The 14,953-nt window shown below is 34.8% G+C and overlaps 1 protein-coding gene across 1 annotated transcript in view; it reads left to right on the top strand.

Moving 5' to 3' along the window:
• Positions 1 to 14,953, top strand: part of LOC138188293 (solute carrier family 7 member 14) — a 66,523-nt gene that overhangs the window by 1,663 nt on the left and 49,907 nt on the right. The window contains exon 2 of the mRNA XM_069129929.1: positions 2,896 to 3,944. The gene's annotated coding sequence lies outside the window, so the exon portion shown is untranslated. The remainder of the gene's footprint in view (positions 1 to 2,895; positions 3,945 to 14,953) is intronic.

Raw genomic sequence — 14,953 nt, 5'->3', positions numbered from 1 at the left:
AATTTATTCGTAAAACATAGTTTGTAAAATCACATTATTATATCATTCATAATTAAAATATTTCTTCTATATTATAGTATGATATAGAGTATTTTTAAGTGGACCCTTAAGAGGCAATTATTTACATCTTCTCTTCGTTTTATTAAAATCATTTACTAAGCATTAACATCATTTATTTCATTCCTTCATCGAGTGAGTCAAATTTTCATTTAATAATTTTACTTAACTTTCCAAATACATTGGTATAAATTGTTAAGGTACCGTGAGATTAACTTGGATGGGCGATACTCCTCGTTTTACTTGCCGTTCTTGATTAGTTGTTTTTACGAGGCCGTGAATTTTTATCGGGCAACATTTGGGATTCTCAGTTTTCTTAGAGTCGCCCCCCTCCCTTGGTTTCTTTACGGCACTGTTGGGATCGTCACGCTTGGAGTGAAAGTTGGCACAGGACGGACAGGTTACGTTTCGCCTCGCATAGTTTTCTCAGTACTCGACTTGGAAGCCTCCGGGACCGAATAATTCAATGCATTTACTATAATTATCACGTCGAGATCGATCGAACGATGTCTCGCTTTCACGTTCTACGTTCCAAACGTTTATGGGTCTTTCTCTATGAAAGTCTACAGAGAATTCAAGTCTACTGAAAATTATTAATCGAGTCTAATATTAATTCTTCATCTGACCATTCTCGAAAACAACATTTTTTCGAAAACTTAAAGGCAGTTGAATCGAGTCTAATTTCTCGTGTAATTTACTCAAAAAACGAATTCTCTCAAATACTTGACGAGACGAACATGTTCCTTTGTTGATTGACTCAAAGTCTCTAAGTAAAAAATTTTGTTTTTCAATAAAGAAAAATTCAATAAGGTTTCTGCATATCTTTATTTATTTAAATTTAATTTCTAACATTCTAATAAATTTTGTAGCAAGGCAAGGTTACATATTCCTGGTCTTTCAGTTCTATATTCTGAGATATCACAATTCATCAAACTTCATCTGGACCACAGTGTAGATACCTTTTGCAAAGCCCCGTAGCAATATCAGTTAGCTTCAGTCACTAGTCTTATAGGTTCACAGATCAAAACAAGTTTTGTCCATTTAACCAGGGCCAGAAAGGCAGACACGGTCTCTAGATAGACGTATCTAGATAGCACGTCTGCGTACACTATTGAGCCGGGGGTGCTCTTGAAGCCACGATGCGGCAGGGGTGGCTTGCTCGACGGGGATAAGCTGCCGCTTTTCTGGGGATACCACAGACACGTACTGTTTTTTGGGTTCCATACCACTATTGTATTATTTGTATCTTAAATAGTTAGTTACGAATTACTTAGCCAGCAATTTATTGTTGGGTCCAAGCTAGACAATGTGAGTAATATTAAGGAATTTCAGGGAGTTGGTTTTTTGGATCTGGAAATAGAAAATTTGGAGATTTCTGGGTACAGAAATTGAAGAATTAGAAATTCAGAAATACCCAGGCCTGGAAGTTGGAGATTTCAAAATCTGGAGATTAGAAAATTGGAAATTAGAATTTCTCGAGCCTGGGAAATGGAAATTTGAAAATTTCCAGGTCTGGAAATTGGAAAGTTCAACGTTGTCCGGTTTGAAAATTATGAAAAGTTGGACATTTCCAGCTCTGGAGATTGGAAATTTGAAAATTTCCAAGTTTAGAAATTGGAAGTGTGAAAATCCTGAAATATGGAAATTGGACATTTTTCCAAGTCAAAAATCCCAAAATAATCGATTTTTAGATCACTGTAGAATTCTTCTATGCTATTGACAAAGGGGTTGCAGGAACTTGATAGATCTCTTTGTTTCAAATTTTCCATCTTAATTATCTCAATTTCTATCGATGATCTGGCAAGCTCAATTCTTACAATTTAATTACTTCAATGCAGTCGCTCTATCTAGAACAACATCGAAGAGACATCGTGTGAATATTTCAACAGTTTAAGTTTAAAGGGATTGTGAAAGTTTGGTCAATCGATAATCGTCGGGGGAGCGGGTGAATTTTGGGCCAGGATAAAATTCGTAGTCTAAAGGAGGATCGTCTGCAAATGCTGACAATCACAACGTTCAGCTATTTTAAAAGTAAATGTCACCATGGTACCGGTTTAGTCATGCAAATATTGGGTCGTTTACAGGTTCCTATTTAGAAGAGGTTCCTCGGACTGGATGGTCGTTTACAGCAACTGGTGGATCTGACCGCTGGAATTATCTCTTTGAAAAGGGACTTCTCCGAGATGACTTTAGTAATTAATTCATTCCGAGGAGGTATCACATTGCATACGAGATATTAAACTACTCCCTTTGTATAGTAATAGCTGCTATAATAATAGGCAATTATATGCGTACTTATGTGTGATTACGAATAATTACGTTGAATGGAAAAATAGAGGAAGAATAGAAAGAGTCATATAGATCTTCTCAGCTGAATGCTTCAAATAGTGCTTTCTAATGTTCGCAGGTCCCTATTTATTTGTGCAGGAGATTTGTAGAATATTTTAAGGAACAGGGTGCCCCTGGAGATAGTACACTACCGGGTTTTATTGGTTTGTGGAGGGGAAGCATGGTGAAGCTTCAGTGGTGTATCATTTGACAGGGGTGTTTCAGGGGGTGCTAGTGATGGAAATAACTTGACACACTCTACAATCTTTCTGTGGAACTATCATCCCAGTTCTAAAGAATAATGAACAAAAAACATACTTGTATACTTACATACATACATAAACATGCTGAAGTAGTAATATACTTCTAATATTGTACTGAACTATTGTTATCTATTTGTTCAGTATACCATGGGTGGTATTATAATACTAAAATACCATGCCATAGATATCATACTACAATTACAAAAGTTTACTTGCAATAATGTACTAATACCAAATCCTTTTCCAGGTGTTCCTGTCTTACCAATAAATCCACAACAAACAATGTAACTGGTTACACTGTCAGGGGCCTGAAAACGATATTTTCATGAGCAAACCGATACCATGAAGAGGTCTAAACCATCATTACTATAGCTACCACCACCACCACCACCATTCTGTTGGGGGTGTATCGTCAAGGGGTTGCACGCAGGTGGGGATTCGCGATAGTGGGGTCGGTTGTCTAGGGGCGGGATAGAGGCTCGACCAAGGCGGACAGAGACGGAGGCAAGCTGAGAGAGAGCGTAGCCCCACGGAGTACCGCCACCCGTGTGTGTCGCACTAAAATGTGACTCTGGCCAGCAGCATCGGGAGCCGTGTGTGAGCGCGAGCGCGAGAGCGAGAGAGAGTCGTGTGTGCCGGAATTTTCGTTAGTTTAGAAAGCGGCAGCTACGTTTTTCTCACTTAAACAGCCGACCAGCGAGCTGACACCAAATAACACCAACCACACAAGAACAAAAAGCTGAGGAAGAACAGAAAAAGAGGGCAAAGACAAGAACAGAAAAAAGGCCCAATAAGGAAGGGAGGAAATCCGGCTGGACGACCGTCGTTGGTGAACCAAACATATCATAAAATATCATTTTCTCGTAGCTGTGGATCACTTAGCTGGTCTGAACTAGCTAGAATAGACGAAGCTGGACTGAATGGTGAAGAAGAAGAAGAGCCAGCGTACCTAGTGCAAGGATAGGAGAGACTGATGGGTCATATCGTGCGAGTCTGATCAAATCTAGACCGATAGGCTTATAGATAGATAGATAGATAGGTATATATGTGCATTTAGAAACGGAGAGAGTGTAGCTGGTTTCGTCCTCCGTTGTACCATCGTTATCCTCGTCTGTTCGCGTTCCCCTGCTACGTGTGGCAGCACAACTGGCGTGTTACACGTCCAGAATCACTCAGCTAGTTCCGATGACCGTTTTGGATTAGTGTACCAATTCGTACCACTCCACCGTGAACTGTGATTCCTTGTGGCGTGGACGCAGAGGAGGGTGACCGCGACGACGGGGTAGACGAGACGAGGTAAGTACCTTATTCTGTCATTTTCTATTAATTGGTTGTACTCTGTGTCGAATAGTGTTGGACAGAGTTCTATAGACTTGGATCAGTTTTGGTGTTTTCTTTTTTAGAAAAATTACGAGTTCTAAGCCTCTACAAAAGCTAAGTCTTATACGAGCTTTGTCTTATGGAGATCTTTCAAGTAGTTAATGACTACGGATGATTGAAAGGGAATGCGATAAAGACACATTTATTGGAGTAATTCTTGTCTGGCATAAGAAAGTTGGAATGTAGAGAAATGGTGTTGATAGTCTTGTTTGCTTAGCTTTGAGCTTTATATAGGATGGTCTAAGTGTCTCTAGAGGAGGATCCTGGTTTTTATGTTTGTTCAGAGGCACTAAGGCCAGGAAACAAGAAGTTAGACTTTAGGAATCTTCATTAGAATAGAAGATAGAGATATAGTCCTAAAATCAAGGGAAGAAGGCAACTCTTAACAAATTATCTGCTATCTATTGGAAATCTTTTTAATTGCCAAGAAATTTCATAAATTTGATCACTGTTCATTTTCCAATTTCATACCATTGACCCTAATCAATTCTCTACAAGACCTCCTTGAAAGACATCCACTCAGTTACAACAATTCACAATGTGTTATCACAGAGGTGATATTTCCAGAAAAGAAGCAGTCCATCGCGTGCACTGTGATCTCCTTCACGATGTCTAATTTTAGATCAGTAGTAAACAGTAGAAAAGAGAACTATTTCTCTTGCTTATGGTCCTCTCTTCATTAACTTTGACGTTCCCTTACTTTCGAAGACGTAGCACGAAGCTATACATATATATAATATATCATTCTGAAATAAAGAAAGCTCGTTAATTTGCGACAGGCGGCGTTGCATGATCCATGAAACGGGGAGAAAGGGAATAATTGAAGAGAAGTTTCGATTCGAATTTAGTCTGGTCGGCTGATGAGGAACGACATCTTCGACATCTTATTCTATTTCCTTCTTACACGTCGATGGAACGAAGCATGTCAAACTTTCCTTAAGAACTGAGGCGACGGATAATAGAAGGAAGTGCAAAAGATCCAATGTTTCCCTCCTAGGGGCTAGAAACTTGTTCTTGTCATTCATTTCAGATTAATTTCTTGAGAAAGACACAGGAGAAAACCTTGTTCTGAAGAAATTTCGCTGGGTTTCTGTATTTGGCATTGAAAAGCTGTGAAGAATGACTTGATATCATTTTTAGTTTCTCGGTTTATAAGTCCAATGTTGAGGAAATTTAGATGACTTTCAAACATTTTTTGAGATACAGATCTTTTGGGAAAATATTATTAAAATATAGGTTTGAAGAAATATTGACAGCTTTTTTCATTAATAAGTGGAAAGTTATGGAAACGAATTAGATAATTGTTAGACTTGGTCTTTTTCTTCTATAATTCTCCCATTCACAAAATTTTCTGTAACTACAGACTTGGTAATATTTGGAATTTATCTTCTGTCACTTTCCTTGAACCTAAATTATTCTATTTATACAAAAAGTAATTTCTTCACAGTCCTTGTTATGTCAAAGTAAAGCTTTGAAGTTCGTTCCTATTTATTTAATTAGCCTTCAAAGTTATTATCTATTTTCCACCCTAAAAAGATTTTTCAAGTAAGATACCAATTAGTATAATAATTATTTCAGTTGTTCTGGGATCAAGTCTCTCAAGGCTAGGCAATATAACAGTGCTCTTCTCCTTCGTATTCCCAGTGGAACATCTCTATGAAGGTCCTCTTCGATCTGTCCGATGTCTAGCACTCTCGTTCCCAGTAATACCTGGCAGTGACATTAAACGGCCCTGTCCAGGCTATCGTATTTCCGTGACCGATCGACCAAACAGTTAAGCCGCTCGTCGTAAACACGAAAGACTTGTCTCGATGCGTCGGGAACGTGATAAAAATGTTCCTCTGCACGCAACAGTAGTCTCTTTATATTTTGTTTATTTCAACTATGATCATTTCACGTTAAACGAAAAATTTCTCTATATGAATATCTAAAGAAATTATTACTCTCTTTTGGGCTTCAAATTGAAACCATGAATTGCAAAATAATATAAGTTCATCAACCAAAATCAGCGTTTTGTGCTTATCTTTTTATATATGTCAGGTTTTGTGCAGTAAATATCTAAAGGAATTATTATTCTCTTTTGGGCTTCAAATTGAAGACATGAATTGCAAAATAGGGCAAGTCCAATAATCGATATATTGAGAAAATTAGGTTTTTGTGCTTATCTCCTTAGAAGTCAGGTTTTATATGGTAAGGATTCTTCGCTTCAATTTGTCAGAAGTAGGAGCTTGTAAAGAATTTTTGCAATATTCAATTTATTGATTTTCTGTTCAGTTTTTGAGATGTGTGTGATCTTGCTGGTCTGAAACCTGGAGACTCAAGAAGACTGGGTTATTTGAAATATAGAAGATTCATAGTGTGTACTAAAATATAGGAGATTTAAATCTGGAATGTACAAATTACAGTGATGCAAGACTTCATTAGATGATTTAAATACAGAGATTTAGGAAATGCAAATTTAGAATATCAACACATTGCATATTTAACATATGAAGAAATTATAGTATAGGAATTCTAAGCTTAGATTGTCCACAAAATCAATAACATTTACCCTGTTGAAATAGCCTGAGTTTACATTAGACATAGAGGATCCAATTTTAGATCAAGGAGAATAAAATACGAAAGGTCTAAATTTAGAATATAGAATTTCTACCTTTACCATTCAGAAATTGAAATATACAAACTGTAAGCTTAAGATGTCAACAAAATCAATGGCACATTTATTCTATTAAAGTAACCTGAGCTTATATTTTTAATACATAATTAATTTAATAATTATATATATAAAATAGAAACTTAAATCTAAGAATTAAAATTTAAATGCAGAACACATGTAGAACTCCTGTTTTGAAACTACAGCAATTTTATATAATATCCAAGAAATTTCAACCAAACGATAACAAAATAATTTTATTTCTTCTATCATCCACATAATTCCCTGAAATGAAGGAAGTAGAGAGCAATATGCCACTGCCAGAACTTGGAACACAAAAACAAGAACAAATGGAGGGGAGGGGGCGGTTGAGAATATTAAGTTGAAGAGAAAATTTTGCAGACAAGTTTTTCCAGAAATACCTCTTAATGATAGCTCATGCTTCTCGTTAAAAGTAAAAGAAGAGGAAAAAGGTCGATTTGAAAGAGCAACGACGAAGGAAACAGAAGTAAAAATAGAGAAAAGAGGAAGGTTTTTATCGAACGAAAGTTTGTTATATGACCGCTTGATTGCATCTGTGCATATATGCTTGTCAATTTTTTCCTGACCACGATAAAATAGAAGAGCAAAGAAAATAAAGAAGCAAATGGTCCGTGATGAATAAACAGTAGATGGCATATTTGGATCTAGTGGGAGCAACAAATTGGAGTGATAAGCTGGAAAGTGGGACGATAATGTAAGGATTAAATTGGTCCCTGGTCGTTTACAAAACGTGAAACATTTTCCAGTGTGAAAGACATCAGTTTTCATTGGTTGATGATCCAAATACTATGAAAGAGAAGAAATATGATGCAGAAACTGGCTTCTGTGGGATTATTTGATTTAGTGGTTTATGATAATATTGGAATACCTATACAAATTATTTGTGAATATATTATATGCATTGTACACTGCAGGTCATAAGTATTAGGACACCTATTTGTTACATTGATTGGAGAACTCAACTAAATTCTATTTTAATAAGCTTTTTACATTATGAGGTATAATTAGAAAATACAAGCAATGAAAAGAATGCAATTTTTATTAAATATTGTCAGGTATTCCAATATTTATGGCTGGGGGTATATGTACAGTAAAACCATCTTTATTAGCATTAATTATATGTTTGATACTATTCATGCTGTATTCAAATATTTTACAACTTCTATGGTAAATGTTCGAATACTATCGTGAGCCACTATATTTTTTTTAAATGAACGCTGGAATCCAGTGCTAACATGAAATTGCTCGGAGTACTCTACCTTGCTTCACGCGAAACCAGCCATTGTGCGAACCTATTCCTGTTAATTGACCGACTTCTCGAGTCTGTGCGATTATTCGAGGCAGCTATTCTCCTCAACCATTTCCGGTAATCCGTATTTTCCTTGTTTATTCAGGAACCGTGTAACTGATACCTCCTTTTCTTACTAATTAATCGTATTCCATGATTATTATCCTAATATCTGCTTCTATGGATGATTTGCCCTATACTTAAGAGAATAATCGTCGATTGTCTGAATGGCTTGTAATGGAGGAACTGATAATGTTGATTCGAGTTTGGTGGATTTTCAATGGGTTATTTCGAACAGCAATTGCTCAAGCAATTTTATTTTTCCTAATCTAGAAATTGTTTAGTGGACTTTTCATTCTGTAATTTATAATTCGATTCTTATCTAAATTATATTTACTAGAAACGTAAAGCAAAAGCTCCGTGAGAATTGTATACATAATAGTTACTTTTCTTAATCTAAAGATTCTTCTGGGGACATTTCACTTAAGCTTTTCTGAATATGAATTGTTTCTATCGCTCAGTTTATATATGAATTATAGTTATTCTCTTAAGCCATTCACATCGGATTTCTATTTCATTGTGATTCGATTTATATATGAAATATGTTCCAAATAATTATAATCGCGCAGAAATTGAATCATAAAGAAGTGAAAATTCATCGAGGCTACTGCGAGAAGTTGACTGAAAGATTTTTAGGTTAGGGAAAGGTAATTACACAATTCTTTTATGCTTGTGGGCCGAAGTGTTTTCAACAAAAAGTAGGGTTCAAGGTGGAAGAGCGGGGTTTTCAAAGAAAGCCACAAAATTCTCAATTAGGACCAGCCTAACGCTGCCTTCTGTGTATTTTTAGCAGGGTTTCTTGATTTTTATTCTTGAAAGACCGACTTCCAAGCGGGTCAAGTATGAATTCATGCGTCTGGCCGCGCACTCGTTCATCCCCATTCCTGAATTAAATATCTGGTTTCATACGTATTCGGCCTATAACTTAGTTATGCTGCTTAAGATAATCATGGAATCACTACACTACTTCTTTATTTAGACCTACATCCATAACTATAAGAAAGCTTCGAATAAATAACACGTAGTGTTCCAATAATTATGGTGCAGCTGGCAAAAGGACGATTCTATATGTAAAAATAAGTCGAAAATATACAATAAAATTTATTCAGAGCACATTTCGTTCATGTCTGACTTTATTTTGTAAGCTGTACTTCGCAATATAAAGGTTCTTAACGTAAAATTAACCGAAATGACAAAAAATTGAGAAATAAGTAACCTAACCTAACTTAATGGCAGTAGATAAAGATTAAGAATTAAGTAACCTAACCTAAGCTAATAGTATTAGGTAATTCTTAATTCTTTATCTTTTAGGTTAATAACACTTAACTTGCGAAGTATAGCTTACAAAATAAAGTCAGATATTATAATTTAATTTTTCATTCCTCAAATTTTGTTAAACTTTTGCTATAACCATCCATCAATATAATACTTTGAGCATTTAATATTATTGTAACTTTCAATGATACACATCCATTGAAAGTTAAGATCTCTAGTTGTAAATTAAGTACAGTCGAATTAGAATCAAAGACTGACAGAATGAAACATGATTGAACGAATGGTGTAAGAGTTAGTTATTAACCACTTGTACAGAATCAGCGTTGAAGCTTTTCACGAAACTCATTGAAATCTTCAAACGAGACGATGGAGTACGTGATTCTATCAAATCAAACTTATTAAACGAAACATGTTATTCGGTGGAAAAAATACTGGTACGAACCTGATACTAATTGCTTCCATTCTAAATGCATTGATGTTGTGACCTAACCTGTTAACGTTGCTAAGTCACAAAAGACAAAAATTATTATAAAAAATTAAGAGATAACTGTATAAAAAGATAAGATTTACATAATAAGGTGAGTACAAACTGTGAGAAAGTTTGAGATACAATAATAGATCAAAGAGTGATAATTTCTCCTTCTGGTATCGATAGCACAAATAATTTCAATGCTTCGACATAGCAGATCCATTAAAAGTGGATGTCCTGTATAATCAGTGGCAACGTTCGAAAGTATAGGGGAGAAAAAAAACACAACGGAAAAATAGCGAAACGTTCCGGCATGAATATCAGTCGGTCGACGTGCAAACCGGAACAATCGCGTGCCACATACACTATCGGGTAAAAGTAGGAGGGCAGAGCTTAGTGCAAGCACTAAAGATCAATTTACAAAGCGCCACCGAAGCTATCTGAACGTTTTACAATATAACCTCTCCACTAAATCAATTTTACACACTTTAAATAATTTCACGAATTTCGTAGATACATACATAGATCAAATTTCTATTTATAGTGCTTTTAACGAGCGCTATATACATATAGTGATTGATAAAAGTACATATATATCTTACAACTACGATAGTTTCTTTCGGGTTTTTCTACCTAGAAATAGGATTTCGCTTATATTTCTTCGCATTCATTCTTTATTATTCATCTGCTGTTTATCCGCTTTAACAGCTTTGCTAATTTATGAAAACCGGGTCTCTAAGTGATAAAACAGTTTTTACTGCTCGTTGAAATCTTTTCCTGTTCTTCTCTTTCATCTTCTCCTTTTTTTACGTTGATGATTGTGAAATTGTCGGGTGGAAGGATAATCTCCAGCAGCAGACTTCCGGTTGGATGGCTTTGCCTAGGCTCCACCCATTACCACGATGAAGTAAAACGTATTTCCCATTCTCTGCGATTATTTCTCATTAATACTTTTTCGCTTCTTCCATCTGGTTGTTCTCTTGTTAGCCAGCGAATAGCCAGAGCAATTTGCTTCTAATCCGTTGTTACTCGGTTTGGAAAATTGTTGCTAGGCTTCCATCCACTTGTTCTACATTCAGGTTTTTAATCATTCGATGAAAAGTTAAGGATCAAGTAGTAAAATAACGTGTAAAACACAGGCATTGTGGAATTAATATACAATTTTATACTAATATATTAATATATTTACAAATTAAATATTTATATTAATATAAATATATAATTTTCAATTTGCAAGTTCTATGATAAATAATATTTTTATTTTCCTTTTAAATTCTTGTAGTCTATATATTCAGAAAATAATTTTGTATATTCAGTGAAAATTTACTTGATTTTGCTGCCCTTGGTACCAGGGAAATTGATAAAAATGAATTATATTGTGGAATTATCAGGATTGATGATAAAATAAAATCAAGCTTGATAATAAAATAAGATATTGTGGCTTAAAAATTACATAATAAGCAGAAATAAAGCGAAAAGATTAGATAGTGAGTCTTGTAAAGAATACAGATGAATGAAATTTTAAAGGAGAGGGCGTGGTAGAGCAACTGAAAGATACTCTTTGTTCTGCACAGTATGAAACAGCGTTACATCCTACACTTTTTCTCTGGAGGAACTATGACCATCTCTAGAAACTTGTACGCCCTGCCTCAGGCGTTTCCCGCCACGTTTTAATAGGTTTACTCTTTAATGCAAGTTAGATTCAATTTTTTCGCTCAACTTCCGACAAACCTGAGGTCTCGTAGCAAAAAATTGTTCCAGTGAAATTGCTTCTTAACAACTCAGAAACCGTATAAATTCAGTTTAACGAGCTATTATATTGTAGATCTTTCGAGAAATCTGTTTTTTTCTCTCTTTTCTTCTTCGCATTTTCTCAAGAAATTGTTAATGTAGGACGCACCCGGTGCGTCATCAATTTGGAACAATTTAAGATAAATTAAATGATTAATTCAGAATACTTTTCATTCATTCTAAATGCATTTGATCGATAAAAATGATAAAGATAAAGAATTTGTCTAATAACGAAATAATTCTATAAGGTTCGACAATTTTATCGAGCCTTTCAGAAGCAAAACTGGTCAACACCATTAATTTCTAGATTCCTGAGTTTCATTATACATATGAATTAAAAAAAAAAAAAAAAAAACAAATGACCTTGTATCATAAATTCATTCGTCATAAAAAAATGATGTAAATAATGGTAAAGACCAAGGCATATTTTAAAAAACTTGTTATCGCTATTCTGTATTTTCCAATTTTGGTGTTGATCGATGATAGCTTCTGAACGCACTATTTGACAAATTTTCAAACTCGAGTTTCTTCGAGTTTCGAATTGCCAATCAACTGTTCACAAATCGCGATATACCCTGTACATTTTCGTATATTAATAGATTACGGCTAGGGTTAGGCAGAAATGAATTCTTTTCGACAGACTTCGCACTGATTACATACAAATTTTACACAAAACTCGAGAAGAATTTATCTCTGCATTTAATATATGCATTGTTATATGTGCATCTTTGCACCTTCGAATATTTCATAAATGCAAATATTTCATATCAATATCAGTGAAGCAGCCTATGAATTTTATTCCTACTAAGTCCTTCTATAATTCTTTTGTATAATAACTATGCCACATAGTGTCAATGTTTAAAGTATACCTTCATCAGTCTTCTCCACTCGAGAGGATCTTCTTTCCCGGGTTCTTCTTTCGCACGAGGAGGCTTCCTGGTATTTCTGCCCGTTGCATTGCGGTAGATCGATGTACCAGAGTTCAGGGTTACGTTGTAAGGCCTCCTCGTCGCCAACAAAATCTGCAGTCGCACGTACACCGCGTTAATCAACGACAATGCGGTGATATTTCGTTAAGAATAATTCTTTTAATTGACGAACGACAGCTTTCCTCCCGTGAGAGCTTGAGTAGCTCGAAAATCTACCTTCCTTTTAAAATGGACACTTTATCTGGTGTTATAAAACGTGTCCGAGACGTAATGTCTCTATATATCGTCTAGGAATTTTTGAAATAGAGACTTTACTTCTTTTTGTGTCAAATTGAGATCAAATTGTGTTAAATTAGCGTTTAATTCTGCTAAAACTGCTAAAAGTCTTTTCTACTGAAATTTTCTTACAATTTTACTGGAATTTTACTAGGTCTTGATTCCTAGGGATATTTTTAACGAAACTGCTCATAGTTTTATTTTGGGTAGCTTTGTTGTATGCTTGTTGCTAATTCTTTCACTAAGAACATCTGTTTTCTCTTTTATGTGAATCTGTTTTTGAATTATTTTTGTTTGACGATTCTGATATTTTGGTGACAATTCTTGAAATTCAATTCCAACACTAATTATACATCTGTACAGTCTCCAGCATATTTTGTTGCGGAACTTCGTCCACAAATTATCTAAGGTTTTGATAATTACTGTTCGCCAGTTTTAGTTTCCGGTAACAGTTTCCATATCACGTGCACGCACACGAAATCTCACTCGTTCCACTTTACTTCTCATTAAAAGTTTCATCATTCAAGTGCATTTTCTCAATCGTAGTGAGAATTCCTCTCATCGTAACGTTATTAATAAATTTCTTTACCATTTTCTATGCTCTATTTTGTAATTTAATATTTTAAAAATCAATTTTAATATTTAATTCCTTTTCCAAGATTTCGTTATGTGGATTTTTATTGTCTTTATTTTCTTAAATTCTAATGTTTTACTAGAACCGCGCTTTTGTCAGTACCTTGTACTTTTTCAAATATTTTTTTCCGTTTGTTATTCTTCAATTTTTTAAAATCTTCTATATTTTAAATTTAGAATCTTCTTTTTAAAACGAGCGAAAGGAACGAAACTTTTTCAACAGCTTGAATAGGATAGTCGAACTTAAGACCAATTGCAGACCGATTTTCCGCGGATTAAGCCTCGGCTAGAAATCGTAAGCCGATTTCCCCACGGTTTTGTAAAATTCCCGCAATCTAATTCTCCGTGGTCTCGTTTTGGACGCGTTCCAACCAGATAATCTCCCGAAACATCTGTTTGCCACCATTTCTCTTAACTCTGAGTAATTTTGATCCTAGCCTTGCCTTTGTTTTTCTTACTGAATGTCTAGAAGTTCCAAACATTTTCCAGTTTTTTTCCATTTTTTGCTCAAACTTTTATTAAAGAGAATTTAGTTTTTAAAATATTTGTATCCTTCCCTATGGTTTTCTCTCAAATCGTCAATTTTACACTTTAAGTTTATCTTTTTTTATTTTCTTTTTAATATCTTTTAATGTTCTACATTTTGTATACAGTAATTTACATATTACTAACCTCGAAACAAATAATGTATCAAGGTCAATAGCAACTTAGAAATAGAAATCTACTAGATAAATCAGAGATATAAAAAAGGTTTCTAGATCTAGGAAAATTTCCTGGATGTACATCCTGCTTCTATTTCTGTTTGATCATCTAGAAGTTGGCATTGGCTTTTTTCTTGAATTGAAATGGATAGATGATTAATAGTTTCAAAATGAGAATTGTCGAAACAACACCTTCCCTTTACTCGTGTGATTTTGTGTATTTTATTAGGCGAAATAAAATTAAAATAAAATTGCAATCGTGCAGAAAGGCCAATTTTATAGAGAATTTTCGTATCTTGACGAATATGTTTAACAGGTTTATTTTTTTCCCTATACAGTCCATCTGAAATGATAACCAACGAAGATTAGTGGAAATGGAATGAAAGTAATATTACAATCATGCAAATGAATACAGAGAATATGTCGTACGGAGAATATTTGATTTCAAACGATGATTAGGGTAAATAAAAATGTAATCATGCAGATGAATGCACCGTATAGGGAATTTTCTATGGCGATCGATTTCTAATGAAGATTAGGGAAAGTATAATGGCGGTAATTAACGATTGGAAACGATAAATGGTATAGAGACCTCCAGTCTCATTGCTCGGTGGCATGCACGTGGAACTGGGTCACGTGGTAGGAGATAAAACTGTTCTTAACTAGGAAAAATCTAATTGTGAGCAAAACAAGTCACATTCGTATTCTTGATCCATTGATTAGATAGCAGCGAAGATTCAAAGGAATCTGCGAACTAATTCTATTGAATAATCAACGATTCCACGTGTGAAAATATAAAGTTTTGACG

This window comes from Bombus flavifrons, chromosome 16 (genome assembly GCF_040668555.2).
Source record: "Bombus flavifrons isolate JBK064 chromosome 16, iyBomFlav1_principal, whole genome shotgun sequence".
Classification (NCBI taxonomy): domain Eukaryota; kingdom Metazoa; phylum Arthropoda; class Insecta; order Hymenoptera; family Apidae; genus Bombus; species Bombus flavifrons.
Note: the sequence above shows the minus strand (reverse complement) of the source record. Positions and strands in the feature narration are given on the sequence as shown.